General features: G+C 38.6%; 1 long non-coding RNA gene across 1 annotated transcript in view; it reads right to left on the reverse strand.

Annotated features, from left to right (window-relative positions):
- Positions 1-4960: 4960 nt before the first annotated feature.
- LOC147005449 (uncharacterized) overlaps positions 4961-15804 on the reverse strand; it is a 79420-nt gene continuing 68576 nt past the window's right edge. The window contains exon 4 of the long non-coding RNA XR_015046598.1: positions 4961-5038. This is a non-coding gene — a long non-coding RNA (uncharacterized LOC147005449). The remainder of the gene's footprint in view (positions 5039-15804) is intronic.

The raw sequence follows: 15804 nt of genomic DNA on the forward strand, positions 1-15804 counted from the left end.
TGGAGAAAGAGGAATAGTCCTCCATTGTTGGTGGGATTGCAAGCTTGTACAACCACTCTGGAAATCAGTCTGGCAGTTCCTCAGAAAATTGGACATAGTACTACCGGAGGATCCAGCAATACCTCTCCTGGGCATATATCCAGAAGATGTTCCAACCGGTAAGAAGGACACATGCTCCACTATGTTCATAGCAGCCTTATTTATAATAGCCAAAAGCTGGAAAGAACCCAGATGCCCCTCAACAGAGGAATGGATACAGAAAATGTGATACATTTACACAACGGAGTACTACTCAGCTATTATAAAGAATGAATTTATGAAATTCCTAGGCAAATGGATGGACCTGGAGGGCATCATCCTGAGTGAGGTAACTCAATCACAAAAGAACTCACATGATATGTACTCACTGATAAGTGGATATTAGCCCAGAAACTTAGAATACCCAAGATATAAGATACAATTTGTGAAACACATGAAGCTCAGGAAGAACGAAGACCAAGGTGTGGCTACTTTGCCCCTTCTTGGAATTGGGAGCAAGGCACCCATGGAAGGAGCTACAGAGACAGAGTTTGGAGCTGAGACGAAAGGATGGACCATCTAGAGGCTGCCATATCCAGAGATCCATCCCATAATCAGGCTCCAAACACTGACACCATTGCATACCCTAGCAAGATTTTCTGAAAGGACCCTGATATAGCTGTCTCATGTGAGACTATGCTGGGGCCTAGCAAACACAGAAGTGGATGCTCACAGTCAGCTATTGGATGGATCACAGGGCCCCCAATGGAGGAGCTAGAGAAAGTAACCAAGGAGCTAAAGGGATCTGCAACCCTATAGGTGGAACAACAATATGAACTAACCAGTAGCCCCGCAAGAGCTCATGTCTCTAGCTGCATATGTATCACAATATTGCCTTGTCGGCCATCAGTGGAAAGAGAGGCCCATTGGTCGTGCAGATTTTATATGCCTCAGTACAGGGGAACGCCAGGGCCAAGAGGTGGGAAAGGGTGGGTGGGGGAGTGGGTGTGGGAGGGTGTGGGGGACTTTTGGGATAGCATTGGAAATGTAAATGAAATAAATACATAATAATAAAAAAGGAAAGAAAGAAAGAAAGAAAGAAAGAAAGAAAGAAAGAAAGAAAGAAAGAAAGAAAGAAAGAAAGAAAGAAAGAAAGAAAGAAAATAAGTCAGGTCTTCACCACTGTTCTGACCTACAGCATCAGAAATACTGAAAATATGACTCGGCCATATGAACTTTAATAACCCTTCTGCAAGATTCTGAATTTCCCTAAATTTGAGAACTTCCTGAAATCATACATGTATACAGAAGAAAACCTTCCCCAAAGATTCAGTGGCACAAGGCTGTGCTGATGATGCTAGCATCTTTACAACCTGAATCTTACTCCTTTCTTCTCTTTCATTCACTGCTGTCCTTGGTCATTTCAACAAGCATACTCTATTTCCCTTAGGTGTGCCACTACCAAACCGCAGCACATCCAGCTGAAGCACTCAGCATGAATTTCTATTTCAAATGGTTACACTTAATTGGAAAGCAGAGGAGTAATCAGCACCCAATCATTTTGTGAAAGGTTGCACGGCAGCCCTGATTAAGTCACTCCAGGTAGCATTCAACAACTGATAGAGGAATCAAAGTGGGAAGACTACATGTTTATTCTACAGTCTTCAAAATGAAAGGCAGAATTTGTTGCATGCTGTTAGGCGAGGCATCCAATGTATTACCTCCTCGTTTACTGCTATGATTACTATTGGATGGAGAAAATACATGACATTGTCCCTCAAATGTGGCTTAGGAACTAGAAAGTCACAAGTGCATAAGGAAGGCTAAGCAAAGATGGTTTAAAATAGCCAATTGTGAAGGGAACACAGGGGACTCTGGGAACAGGACCTAATCCTATCTCTATGACTGGTCAAGGATGTCATTCATGGCACCTGCTATCTATTTCTCTTTATTTCCCTGAGGGCAAGGGTCCCCATGCTGACAAAACCCACTGCCTGAGAAAGAATAACAGTAAATGATGGCCAAATAAACCTTTGCTTTTTGTAAGCTGGGCCTGATGTCTTCTGTTCCACATAGAAACACACTTTATACATACAGTTGCCATGTGATACATAGGAGACCTTTGTTCTTCAGAAAATACTTGACAATATCTAAGCCACCTTTCCCATTTTCAAAATCAGTGACTTATTTCAATTATTTATTTTTTAAGATAATAAAATTACATCACTTATCTTTTCCTTTTGCTGCCCTTCAAATCCTCCTATATGCATCTTCCTGGTTATTTATCAAATCATGGTATCCTTTTACATTAATTGTTGTTACAAGTATATATTTATATACATATATATTCCTAAATATAAACTGCTCAGTCTGTATGTTACTTGTATCGATATTTTCAGGAACAATGATATAGAATTGGATAACCAATTGGTGTGTTCTTCTTTGAGAAAGATTATTTCCTCCACTCTCAGCGTTCTTTAGTTGCCTACTTAAGTCAGAAGTCAGCTGAAAATCAAACCTCCATTTGCAAGATTCACTACAAAGAATCCAGTTCTTTTAAAGCTAGGGAAAATTATTTTGAGTGCTAGAAGGAAGAACATCAGATGTTCATCTATCAATCATAAATTTATGTATAACAATGCCATAACAAAAGATGAAAAAGCAATAATACCTCTGAAAACACATCCAGTTTACTAGAATTCTCCAAAATAAAACCATCAAGTCAAAACAGGCACACTCAATGGTACTTCTCCACATGAACCATGTGAACCATGACATAATCTAAGCAACACATAAACTCAAGCTTTTAAAATGGCATTCAACTCAACCCAAACTGGGGGGGGGGGACTACAGTATTTATTAAATTCTTTCAGAAAAAAATATGAATTAAATGTCAGTTAACAATAGTCATGGTGGTGCATGCCTTTAATCTAAGCACTCAGAAGGCAGAAACAGAATCTTCACAAGTTCAAGGCCAGCCTGGGTTATACAACAAATCTTGTCACCAAAAGGAAAAAAAAAATAGTGGTGCCTTTGTAAATATGAATCTCCATCTTGTAAGGAAAATATACATATGCAGATAATGCTATACAAATTCATATCTGAATAGTAATAGCATCAAAAATTTATAACAATACAAATAATATATATACATGTATGTGAATATCTATAGTTTAAAATTTATGTTTTCTTCATTTATGCATTTACAGTTTAACTTTAAACATCTTTTCTATCCCCAAAGTACTTTACAAGCTGGTAAGGAAAAATCCAGGTCTAGAATAAATGCCAGAGCTGCTGACATATGATTAATGTGTTCATGGCTAAGTAGTAAAATCTTGCAGCAGCCTCACTTCCTATGTATTCATGATGTTTGCACAGAATCCATAAAGACCCACATTTAGGCACTGGCTTTATTCCAAAGTTTGTAGCACATGAAATTTCCTAAGAGTTACATGAAGGAACAAATTAGGTGAGGGCTCGGCTTACATGTGCAATGAGCAAACCTTGAATAGACTTGGTGAGAGTTTTGTCCACCTGTCCACTTTCTAGAGAAAATGTCATTAGAATACTTCAGTAAGTCCACAATGACCTCATAGATAAATATATTGGTGAGAACAGTAGTTGTCTGTTTCCCAACTTATTGTATTTTTAAGATGTAATTGTCTTCACATGGTCTTGACTATAATAGTCACATGTCCTTCCATTGTCACTGCTGATGAAGTTGGCTTTGAAATTTACCTAGGAGATACTTCAAAATTCTTACTACTCTGTCTACCCCATTGTACTGCCTAGTTTTGTGTCAACTTGATACAGCTGGAGTTATCACAGAGAAAGTAGCTTCAGTTGAGGAAATGCCTCCATGAGATCCAACTGTAAGGCATTTTCTCAATTAGTGATCAAGGGGGAAAGGCCCCTTGTGGGTGGGACCATTTCTGGGCTGGTAGAATTGGGTTCTATAAGAAAGCAAGCTGAGTAAGCCAGTAAAGAACATCCCTCCATGGCTTCTGCATCAGCTCCTGCTTTCTGACCTGCTTGAGTTCCAGTCCTGACTTCCTTTGGTGATGAACAGAAGAATGGAACTGTAAGCCAAATAAACCCTTTCCTCCCCAACTTGCTTCTTGGTCATGATCTTTGTGCAGGAATAGAAACCCTGACTAAGATGCCCATGTTGCTGTGTGTCTTGCTTGTGGCAACAAGAATAAGACTAATGTGTCTATAATGTGTTTCTGGATTCCTGCCATATGTGGTGGAGCTAGAAAAAAATCCTATTCTTCCATTGCTTTGTACATGGAAAATTCTCATTTTTTTTGGAGTTTTCTAAGAAGAATTGCTTTTTTTGTTAATTACCTATTTTCTTTATTTACATTTTCAAATGTTATCCCCTTTCCTGGTTTCTCCTCCAAAAACCCCCATCCCTTCCCCCTCCCCCTGTTCACCAACACACCCACTCCTGCTTCCTGGCCCTGGCATTCCCCTACACTGGGGCATCGAACCTTCATACAACCAAGGGCCTGCTTGTCCAAAGAGCTTTTCCATGTTGCCAATTATATTTCCTGAGATATATACTTAGCACAGCTACTTTGCTGCTTGATTCCAAATGAATTATATCTAGAAATATATACCAGTATAATCTTTTATGGCATATAAATGCACTCTTCAAGCTACTGCATAAATGCATGGTTTAAACACACCTTGTGAAATTTACCTACTTTATCACCCAATTTTCATTCAATATTTATTCACAATAACACTGGTAATATGTAACATGAAAGTTAACAATAGCATAGCACACTGGTTCTCCAGATGCTGGGCTAGACTTGGATTATAAAAGCAGAGTATAAACCAGGTGACCAAGATTCTAAAGAGGTTCAGGGAAGACCTGTGTTAATGGGACCATTTGTTAGGAAAATGAATAGCTCACATAGTTCAGTAGAGTTTATTACCTTTTGTTGCTGTTGGCTGGAAATCATCTCAGCATCCCCAAAACTCTTCTCCTTGAGGTCTTATTGTCTGTTTCTTACTGAAAATGCAATGAACACATGTTCTTTTGAGTGGAAACCAGGTTTCAGGTTCTAACACAAATTGCCTCAGGGATTTATTGAATTTATTTTGAGAAAGTAAAAAGCTGTTAATCGATAATCTATTATAAAGAAATGAATTATAAAGAAGTGAAAATTCAAGTCGGGCATGGTGGCACATGCCTTTAATCCCAGCACTTGGGAGGCAGAGGCAGGAGAATTTCTGAGTTCAAGGCCAGCTCCGTCTACAGAGTGAATTCCAGTACAGCCAGGACTATACAGAGAAACTCTGTCTTAAGAAACAAAACAAAACAAAACCAAACAAACCAGACAAAACCAAACAAACAAAAAAAGAAGTGAGAATTCAAAACTTTGCTTTTAATGCTAGCTAATTTTCCTACTTACTGTTAACAAGGAAATCTTTTATATTCTATTTCATATAATACCTTCCTATTTAGAAAGAAGCATTATCCAATACTACAAATTCAAATGCATCTTCTCTCTAATATTATATTCTTGTGTATTTCAGAACAGCTAAAATTCCTTAAATAACTTACATTATCTTCTACTTCTTACATATTTAGACTCTACACTCTTTTTTAGGAGACAACCTAGTATTTAAAAGTTATATTTTATAGTTATCTGTATATACCAAAAATTGTGTAGTACAGTCAATAGAAATAAGTAAGAATATTTTCTATGTCATATACTTAAGCTCTCTCATGTATCTGCATTCTATTACTTATAGTTTAGGAGTGTTTTTATTAATTGAACAAACAACTATAAATTGAAGAGCTTAAATAGCAAACTTATTATATGTACTTATGTTGGCCTGAGATCCAACATTTATCTCATTAGTTTAAGTCAAGGCATTGAAATGCTAATTTTATTCTAGGGACTTGGGTAAATTTGGTGTTCTTGTATTTGTTTGTTTCTTTTCTACTTTCTTTTTTTTTTTTGATTTTTAATATTTTTATTACATATTTTCCTCAATTACATTTCCAATGCTATCCCAAAAGTCCCCCATAGCGCCCCCCACTTCCCTACCCACCCATTCCCATTCTTTTGGCCCTGGCATTCCCCTATATTGGGGCATATAAAGTTTGCAAGTCCAATGGGCCTCTCTTTCCATTGATGGCCGACTAGGCCATCTTTCGATACATATGCAGCTAGAGACAAGAGCTCCGAGGTTCTGGTTAGTACATCATGTTGTTCCAACAATAGGGTTGCAGATCCCTTTGGCTCCTTGGGTACTTTCTCTAGCTTCTCCATTGGGAGCCCTGTGATACATCCAATAGCTGACTGTGAACATCCACTCCTGTGTTTGCTAGGCCCCGGCATCGTCTCACAAGAGACAGCTATATTTGGGTCCTTTCATCAAAATCTTGCTAGTGTATGCAATGGTGTCAGCGTTTAGAAGCTGCTTATGGGATGGATCCCTGGATACAGCAGTCTCTAAATGGTCCATCCTTTCATCACAGCTACGAACTTTGTCTCTGTAACTCCTTCCCTGGGTGTTTTGTTCCCAATTCTAAGAAGGTGCACAGTGTCCACACTTTGGTCTTCATTCTTCTTGAGTTTCATGCGTTTATCAAATTGTATCTTCTATCTTGGGTATCCTAAGTTTTGGGCTAATATCCACTTACCAGTGAATAACATATTGTGTGAGTTCTTTTGTGATTGTGTTACTTCACTCAAGATGATGCCCTCCAGGTCCATCCATTTGGCTAGGAATTTCATAAATTCATTCTTTTTAATAGCTGAGTAGTACTCCATTGTGTAAATGTACCATAATTTCTGTATCCATTCCTCTGTTGAGGGACATCTGGGTTCTTTCCAGCTTCTGGCTATTATAAATAGGGCTGCTATGAACATAGTGGAGCATGTGTCCTTTTTACGGGTTGGGACATCTTCTGGATATATGCCCAGGAGAGGTATTGCTGGATCCTCCGGTAGTACTATGTCCAATTTTCTGAGGAACCGCCAGACTGATTTCCAGAGTGGTTGTACAAGCTTGCAATCCCACCAACAATGGAGGAGTGTTCCTCTTTCTCCACATCCTCGCCAGCATCTGCTGTCACCTGAATTTTTGATCTTAGCCATTCTGACTGGTGTGAGGTGTAATCTCAGGGTTGTTTTGATTTGCATTTCCCTGATGATTAAGGATGTTGAACATTTTTTCAGGTGTTTCTCTGCCATTCGGTATTCCTCAGGTGAGAATTCTTTGTTCAGTTCTGAGCCCCATTTTTTAATGGGGTTATTTGAATTTCTGGAGTCCACCTTCTTGAGTTCTTTATATATATTGGATATTAGTCCCTTATCTGATTTAGGATAGGTGAAGATCCTTTCCCAATCTGTTGGTGGTTTTTTTGTCTTATTGATGGTGTCTTTAGCCTTGCAGAAGCTTTGTAGTTTCATGAGGTCCCACTTGTCAATTCTCAATCTTACAGCACAAGCCATTACTGTTCTATTCAGGAATTTTTCCCCTGTGCCCATATCTTCAAGGCTTTTCCCCACTTTCTCCTCTATAAGTTTCAGTGTCTCTGGTTTTATGTGAAGTTCCTTGATCCACTTAGACTTGACCTTAGTACAAGGAGATAGGAATGGATCGATTCGCATTCTTCTACATGTTAACAACCAGTTGTGCCAGCACCATTTGTTGAAAATGCTGTCTTTCTTCCACTGGATGTTTTTAGCTCCCTTGTCGAAGATCAAGTGACCATAGGTGTGTGGGTTCATTTCTGGGTCTTCAATTCTATTCCATTGGTCTATTTGTCTGTCACTATACCAGTACCATGCAGTTTTTATCACAATTGCTCTGTAGTAGAGCTTTAGGTCCGGCATGGTGATTCCACCAGAGGTTCTTTTATCCTTGAGAAGAGTTTTTGCTATCCTAGGTTTTTTGTTATTCCAGATGAATTTGCAGATTGCACTTTCTAATTCGTTGAAGAATTGAGTTGGAATTTTGATGGGGATTGCATTGAATCTGTAGATTGCTTTTGGCAAGATAGCCATTTTTACAATGTTGATCCTGCCAATCCATGAGCATGGGAGATCTTTCCATCTTCTGAGATCTTCTAGAATTTCTTTCTTCAGAGACTTGAAGTTTTTATTATACAGATCTTTCACTTCCTTAGTTAGAGTCACGCCAAGATATTTTATATTATTTGTGACTATTGAGAAGGGTGTTGTTTCCCTAATTTCTTTCTCAGCCTGTTTATTCTTTGTGTAGAGAAAGGCCATTGATTTGTTTGAGTTAATTTTATATCCAGCTACTTCACCGAAGCTGTTTATCAGGCTTAGGAGTTCTCTGGTGGAATTTTTAGGGTCACTTATATATACTATCATATCATCTGCAAAGAGTGATATTTTGACTTCATCTTTTCCAATTTGTATCCCTTTGATCTCCTTTTGTTGTCGAATTGCTCTGGCTAGGACTTCAAGTACAATGTTGAATAGGTATGGAGAAAGTGGACAGCCTTGTCTAGTCCCTGATTTTAGAGGGATTGCTTCAAGCTTCTCACCATTTACTTTGATGTTGGCTACTGGTTTGCTGTAGATTGCTTTTATCATGTTTAGGTATGGGCCTTGAATTCCTGATCTTTCCAAGACTTTTATCATGAATGGGTGTTGGATCTTGTCAAATGCTTTTTCCGCATCTAATGAGATGACCATGTGGTTTTTGTCTTTGAGTTTGTTTATATACTGGATTACGTTGATGGATTTCCGTATATTGAACCATCCCTGCATCCCTGGGATGAAACCTACTTGGTCAGGATGGATGATTGTTTTGATGTGTTCTTGGATTCGGTTAGCAAGAACTTTATTGAGGATTTTTGCATCAATATTCATAAGGGATATTGGTCTGAAGTTTTCTATCTTTGTTGGGTCTTTTTGTGGTTTAGGTATCAGAGTAATTGTGGCTTCATAGAATGAGTTTTGTAGAGTACCTTCTGTTTCTATTTTGTGGAATAGTTTGTGAAGAACTGGGATTAGATCTTCTTTGAAGGTGTGATAGAACTCTGCACTAAACCCATCTGGTCCTGGGCTTTTTTTAGTTGGGAGACTATTAATGACTGCCTCTATTTCTTTGGGGGATATAGGGCTGTTTAGATCATTAACCTGATCTTGATTCAACTTTGGTACCTGGTATCTGTCTAGGAACTTCTCCATTTCATCCAGGTTCTCCAGTTTTGTTGAGTATAGCCTTTGGTAGAAGGATCTGATGGTGTTTTGGATGTCTTCAGGATCTGTTGTTATGTCTCCTTTTTCATTTCTGATTTTGTTAATTAGGATGCTTTCCCTGTGCCCTCTAGTGAGTCTGGCTAAGGGTTTATCTATCTTGTTGATTTTCTCAAAGAACCAGCTCCTTGATTGGTTGATTCTTTGAATAGTTTTTCTTGTTTCCACTTGGTTGATTTCACCCCTGAGTTTGATTATTTTCTGCCGTCTACTCCTTTTGGGTGAATTTGCTTCCTTTTGTTCTAGTGCCTTTAGGTGTGTTGTCAAGCTGCTAATGTGTGCTCTCTCTAGTTTCCTTTTGGAGGCACTCAGAGCTATGAGTTTTCCTCTTAGAAATGCTTTCATTGCGTCCCATAAGTTTGGGTATGTTGTGGCTTCATTTTCATTGAACTCTAAAAAGTCCTTAATTTCTTTCTTTATTCCTTCCTTGACCAAGGTATCATTGAGAAGAGTGTTGTTCAGTTTCCACGTGAAGGTTGGCTTTCTATTATTTATTTTGTTATTGAAGATCAGCCTTAGTCCATGGTGATCTGATAGGATGCATGGGACAATTTCAATATTTTTGTATCTGTTGAGGCCTGCTTTGTGACCAATTATGTGATCAATTTTGGAGAAGGTACCATGAGATGCTGAGAAGAAGGTATATCCTCTTGTTTTAGGATAGAATGTTCTGTAGATATCTGCCAGATCCATTTGATTCATAATTTCTGTTAGTTTCACTGTGTCCCTGTTTAGTTTCTGTTTCCATGATCTGTCCATTGGTGAAAGTGGTGTGTTGAAGTCTCCCACTATTATTGTATGAGGTGCAATGTGTGCTTTGAGATTTACTAAAGTTTCTTTAATGAATGTGGCTGCCTTTGTATTTGGAGCATAGGTATTCAGGATTGATAGTTCCTCTTGGAGGATTTTACCTTTGATGAGTATGAAGTGTCCCTCCCTGTCTTTTTTAATGACTTTGGGTTGGAAGTCAATCTTATCAGATATTAGAATGGCTACTCCAGCTTGTTTCTTCATGCCATTTGCTTGGAAAATTGTTTTCCAGCCTTTCTTTCTGATGTAGTGTCTATCCTTTTCTCTGAGATGAGTTTCCTGTAAGCAGCAAAATGTTGGGTCTTGTTTGTGTAGCCAGTTTGTTAGTCTATGTCTTTTTATCGGGGAGTTGAGTCCATTGATATTAAGAGATATTAAGGAAAAGTAATTGTTGTTTCCTGTTATTTTTGTTGTTAAAGTTGGCATTTTGTTCTTGTGGCTGTCTTCTTTTAGGTTTGTTGAGGGATTACCTTCTTGTTGTTTCTAGGGCGTGGTTCCTGTCCTTGTATTGGTTTTTTTCTGTTATTATCCTTTGAAGGGCTGGATTCGTGCAGAGATAATGTGTGAATTTGGTTTTGTCGTGGAATACTTTGGTTTCTCCATCTATGTTAATTGAGAGTTTGGCTGGGTATAGTAGCCTGGGCTGGAATTTGTGTTCTTTTAGTGTCTGTATAACATCCGTCCAGGATCTTCTGGCCTTCATAGTCTCTGGTGAAAAATCTGGTGTAATTCTGATAAGCTTGCCTTTATATGTTACTTGGCCTTTTTCTCTTACTGCTTTTAGTATTCTATCTTTATTTAGAGCATTTGTTGTTCTGATTATAATGTGTCGGGAGGTATTTCTTTTCTGGTCCAGTCTATTTGGAGTTCTGTAGGCTTCTTGTATGTTCATGGGCATCTCTTTCTTTAGATTTGGGAAGTTTTCTTCTATAATTTTGTTGAAGATGTTTGCTGGTCCTTTGAGTTGAAAATCTTCATTCTCATCCACTCCTATTATCCGTAGGTTTGGTCTTCTCATTGCGTCCTGTATTTCTTGGATGTTTTGAGTTAGGATCTTTTTGCATTTTACATTTTCCTTGATTGTTGTGCCGATGTTCTCTATGGAATCTTCTGCACCTGAGATTCTCTCTTCCATCTCTTGTATTCTGTTGCTGATGCTCATATCTATGGTTCCAGATTTCTTTCCTAGGGTTTCTATCTCCAGTGTTGCCTCCTTTTGGGTTTTCTTTATTGTGTCTACTTCCCTTTTTAGGTCTAGTATGGTTTTGTTCATTTCCATCATCTGTTTGGATGTGTTTTCCTGTTTTTCTGTAAGGACTTCTACCTGTTTGATTATGTTATCCTGTTTTTCTTTAAGGATTTGTAACTCTTTAGCAGTGTTCTCCTGCAATTCTTTAAGGGATTTTTGTGCTTCCTCTTTATTGTCTTCTGCCTGTTTAGCAGTGTTCTCCTGCATTTCTTTAAGTGTGTTATTAAAGTCCTTCTTGAAGTCCTCTATCATCATCAGGAGATATGCTTTTAAATCCGTGTCTAGCTTTTCCGGTGTGTTGGGGTGCCCTGGACTGAGCGAAGTGGGGGTGCTGGGTTCTGATGATGGTGAGTGGTCTTGGTTTCTGTTAGTAAGATTATTAAGTTTACCTTTCGCCATCTGGTAATCTCTGGGGTTAGTTGTTATCGTTGTCACTGTTTAAAGATTGGAGCAGAAGCTGTGTTCCACTCACCAGCAGTCCCAAAATCCTGCGGCGGGGGTTGTGGGTAGCTGGCGGGTGTCAGGCAACCCTGCTCTCCTGCTACCCCGGCGCTGATCCGGCTGGATGAGGCCTGTGGCCCTACTCAGGCCGGTTTCTGCTTCCCTAACTAATGCAGTCTCAGGTCCCGCGCAATTGGATTGGAGCAGAAGCTGTGCTCCACTCACCAGAAGTCTTAAGATCCTGTGGCGGGTGTTGTGGGTAGCTGGCGAGTGTCAGCGGACCCTGCGCCCCAGCTGCCCCGGTGCTTTTCTCTCTTTTCTACTTTCATAACCTTGAATTCCTTGTGTTTGCCCCTCCTCCTTCTAATGTTAAACTTTTCTAACACAGTATGAACTAATTATTAGACTAGGCTCAACTAGACAGTCTGAAACAATCTTCACATTAGAAGGTCTTTACCGACAGTTATAACTACAGAGACCTTTTTGCTGTGTGAGGGACAGATCCACAAGTTCTGCATATCTTTGGAGACACCTTTTTTCTGCTTTCTATAGAGAATATCTTATTTATCTAAGTTCAAATGCACAGTTACTAGATTCAATTTAATTGAAACTGTCAACTTAACTTTATGAAAGCAGATAAAAGGCATCTTGTTACTTAGTCAGTAATAATCTTTATCTCCCTCATCTTAAAACATTATAGATGAAACTATAAGTCAGCCAGCTCAGTATTGGTACCACAGATGTTACAATACCTTTCCTTCCCACATGTGCCTGCTCTTAACATAACCAAATCTATATGTTAAACCTTAAAGACAGTAATATGTTGTGGTATACATTTCTAACTTCTTTCCTTTTCTGGGACCTTGCCAAGTTTATTTAAGGCTTTCCCATTCTCATGTCCACCTAGGAGATGCTGTGTCATTGGCTCTCATTATGTTTAACCATTCCTTTAAAGACATAATACTAAAGGAACTGGAAGGATTTGACTATCTAAGCTTTTGAGAATTACACTGACTCAGTTTTACCACTCTAGCATATTAATTTGTCATTGTCACTACTGTGAACACTTAGCTTCACTCCTCATGTATAAAATTATTATAGTGATCAGCATTCAAAATGGGTTTATTCATTTCCTCTTTCATGTTTAATGTATTTCGGTAGAAATGGCCATTAGCATACTAAATCATTAATTACCATATTTTACTATTAATTTACTGCAATACACATAAACACTTAGATTTCTGAACCCAAGCTTTTCTTCCTGCCTCTTCATTAATGTTTCTGTGAATTAATGAACAGCAAAATGAATACACACTTCTGTCTTTCCTGATTGCCTTGATTCTGGAACAACAAGCCAAATAGCACTGTCTTTGGCAACTGACTAGAGTCAGACTCTTTTGAACACTCCATGGTCTTTGAAGAAACCCCACTCTGGTTACAAAGACCACCATGGTCATGGGGCTGTTGAAACAAAATCATCTGCTTGAGAGGCCTCGATGCACATTATAGCTCCTGCCATCAAGCAATACATTTGGATGCCCATGCCTCAATGAGCTATAGATAATTCTGCTCATTAGGCAGATGTTCTCACCCAGGGTAAGAAAGGGGCACTTCCTCACTGACTTCTCAGAAAGCCCACAGCTGATGGAAAGCAAGGCAGCTTGTAAGGGAGGCTTGTGACTGGCATTTGTGGATGGATGGTAACTGGTGATGCTGCATACTATGCCAATGTAAGGCTATGATTAGTGGAGTTCTCAACTAAGCATTGTGTGCCAGGCCCCTTTCCTCACTGTAAAGCAGGCTATTTCTCAGGCATGGTGCTTTAGTCCTGGAGGTGTCTGCTATGTACTTCATCTTTGGTGTAGCAACATTAAGCCTAATAAAAGCCTTTCTTAAAAGCATTTTTATTGCTTACTGGAAGTCTTTATCATGTGTAGATCAAGCTAAGCAATAAACACTAAGACATGAGGAAATCCTGAACTTCTAATCTGAAGTCATCCAACATCAGGAAGTGGCAGGTGGCAGGTGACAGGCTAGAGAGGGACTCCCATGGTTGATGACTCCTGGATTCCCAGGCCTGTGAATTCTCAGCTCACACAACAGCTAGTAGTTGAATGAAAAGTTCTAAGGAAAGGCTAGAAGTACAGATTGCGCAAATATTAAAAAAAAAATGAGAAGGCGAATGAGGAGCTAAGACTATTAAATGCAAGAAGCTATAAAGAACCAAGACATCAAGTCTCAGTTGTAGAAGGGGTCCAGAGATTTACAAAACTTCTAGAGCCACGTGGCCTCTCTCCCTCCCTCCCTTTTTCCTTCCCTCCTTTCCTCCCTCCCTTCCTTTCTCATTCTCCTTTCTCTCCCTCTGTGTCTGTGTCTCTATTTGTCTCTCTTTATCTTTCTCTCTCCTCTTTCCTCCCCTCGCTCCCTACTCTCTGTGTGTTTGTGTCTGTCTGTCTGTCTTTCTCTCACACACAGCACACATACATTTATGCAATAACATATTATTCTGTTAAAAGGAAGGAAAGTCTGACATGCCTTAGCATGGATGAGATTTGAAGTCATTATGCTAACAAAATAAGATACCAACAAAATGACAAACAGTATTTATTTGGTTCTAACTATATGATGCATTTGTACTAATAAACTTCATAGAGTAAGATGGCTATGATGTTACACATCTGTGAGTCTGGCATTGGGACTCAAAGGATAGTTTTAGGCCAACCTGCATCCGGAAGAAAAGGTTTGTAAAGAATACACAGGCTGAACATCTAGATTTCAGTCTAAATACAGAAAATATTATGTGGAAATATTTGGGCTTTTTAATCTGGGCTTAGAATTCACTAAAGTTACTGTAGCAGAAGAGAAGATTAAGATACTAAAGACGTCTAAGCCAAGTCATGTGGACAGGATAATGTGGACTCACAAGAAGTAATGACACATTATCTACTTTTGGTGCTTATCATATATTCTCAGTTGCAACTCTGTGCTCTCTAATCAATAGCTTACCATTGTCAGGACCCCATCTCTGGAAGCTAGCACTGTACTCTGCAATCTTTATCTTTGGGTTATATTATAAGGATGAAGAGTTTCTAGGTGAACCTCCTATTCTAGGCCAAACTAGTCTCTCTGCTTTGTTGAAATATTTTTACTTCAAATGCACATGAGTTTCCCACTGTAAGTTATTCTATTACATCTACAACACAACGCCTACTTTCTCCAAGAAAAATTTAAACATTTTTATATGTAACTTTTAATATCAGAGTAGTACATTCATGTGTGATTTTGTGAGCCAATAGGGCTATTTTGAGAACACAATAATAAAAGTCGCAAAGTTATTGTCCAAGCCAGGCATCAGAGGAGTTGCTGTCTGTACCTCTGTGGGAAGGCTAGGGTTTGGTGAAATGTAGTATTTTCAAGGTAATCATTATGAATAACGACACAAAGCTAATCATTTTCCTAGTTTTACCTCTGTTGCAGATTTTTGTTTGTTCGTTTTGGCATGAAGACACAATTTACAGTAAAAGCATAAAATACAGTGTGGAAATCCACAGGTTAAGAATGTGTGTTCTAACTTTCCAGAAGTATCCTGAGATGGAGCCATTGGATATGACTAATTTCAGTGTATAATGTTTTTATTTCCAAAATTGTATAACAAAATTATTTTAATTTTTGTAATTGAGCATTTGCTGGTTTTGCAAACCACTTGTGAAAATATTATACAATACTGTGTATGAAAAGTAACATTTAATTAGAAAAACGCATTGCAATATTTTTCAGTAATTACTACAACTGCTACATTCTAACTATTGTTTAACGTCTTGTTCAAGAAGGATCCAAATGGTATGTTTCCCAATGTTTTGTATCTGGAATGGATCCATCAAATTAATATACCCTCAGTTAATGACTGCAAAGTTCTTTGGGAAACCTCAATAGTGTCATTGTCATTTCCTTTATCACTTGTCGCCAAGAAGAGAAATCTCCCAGCATCCTTATCTCTACTGAGGATGTGAGCCCTGAAGGTCTTCA

The sequence above is a fragment of the Mus caroli genome, unplaced genomic scaffold (genome assembly GCF_978045245.1).
Source record: "Mus caroli unplaced genomic scaffold, Mus_caroli_1 scaffold_3, whole genome shotgun sequence".
In the NCBI taxonomy this organism is placed as follows: domain Eukaryota; kingdom Metazoa; phylum Chordata; class Mammalia; order Rodentia; family Muridae; genus Mus; species Mus caroli.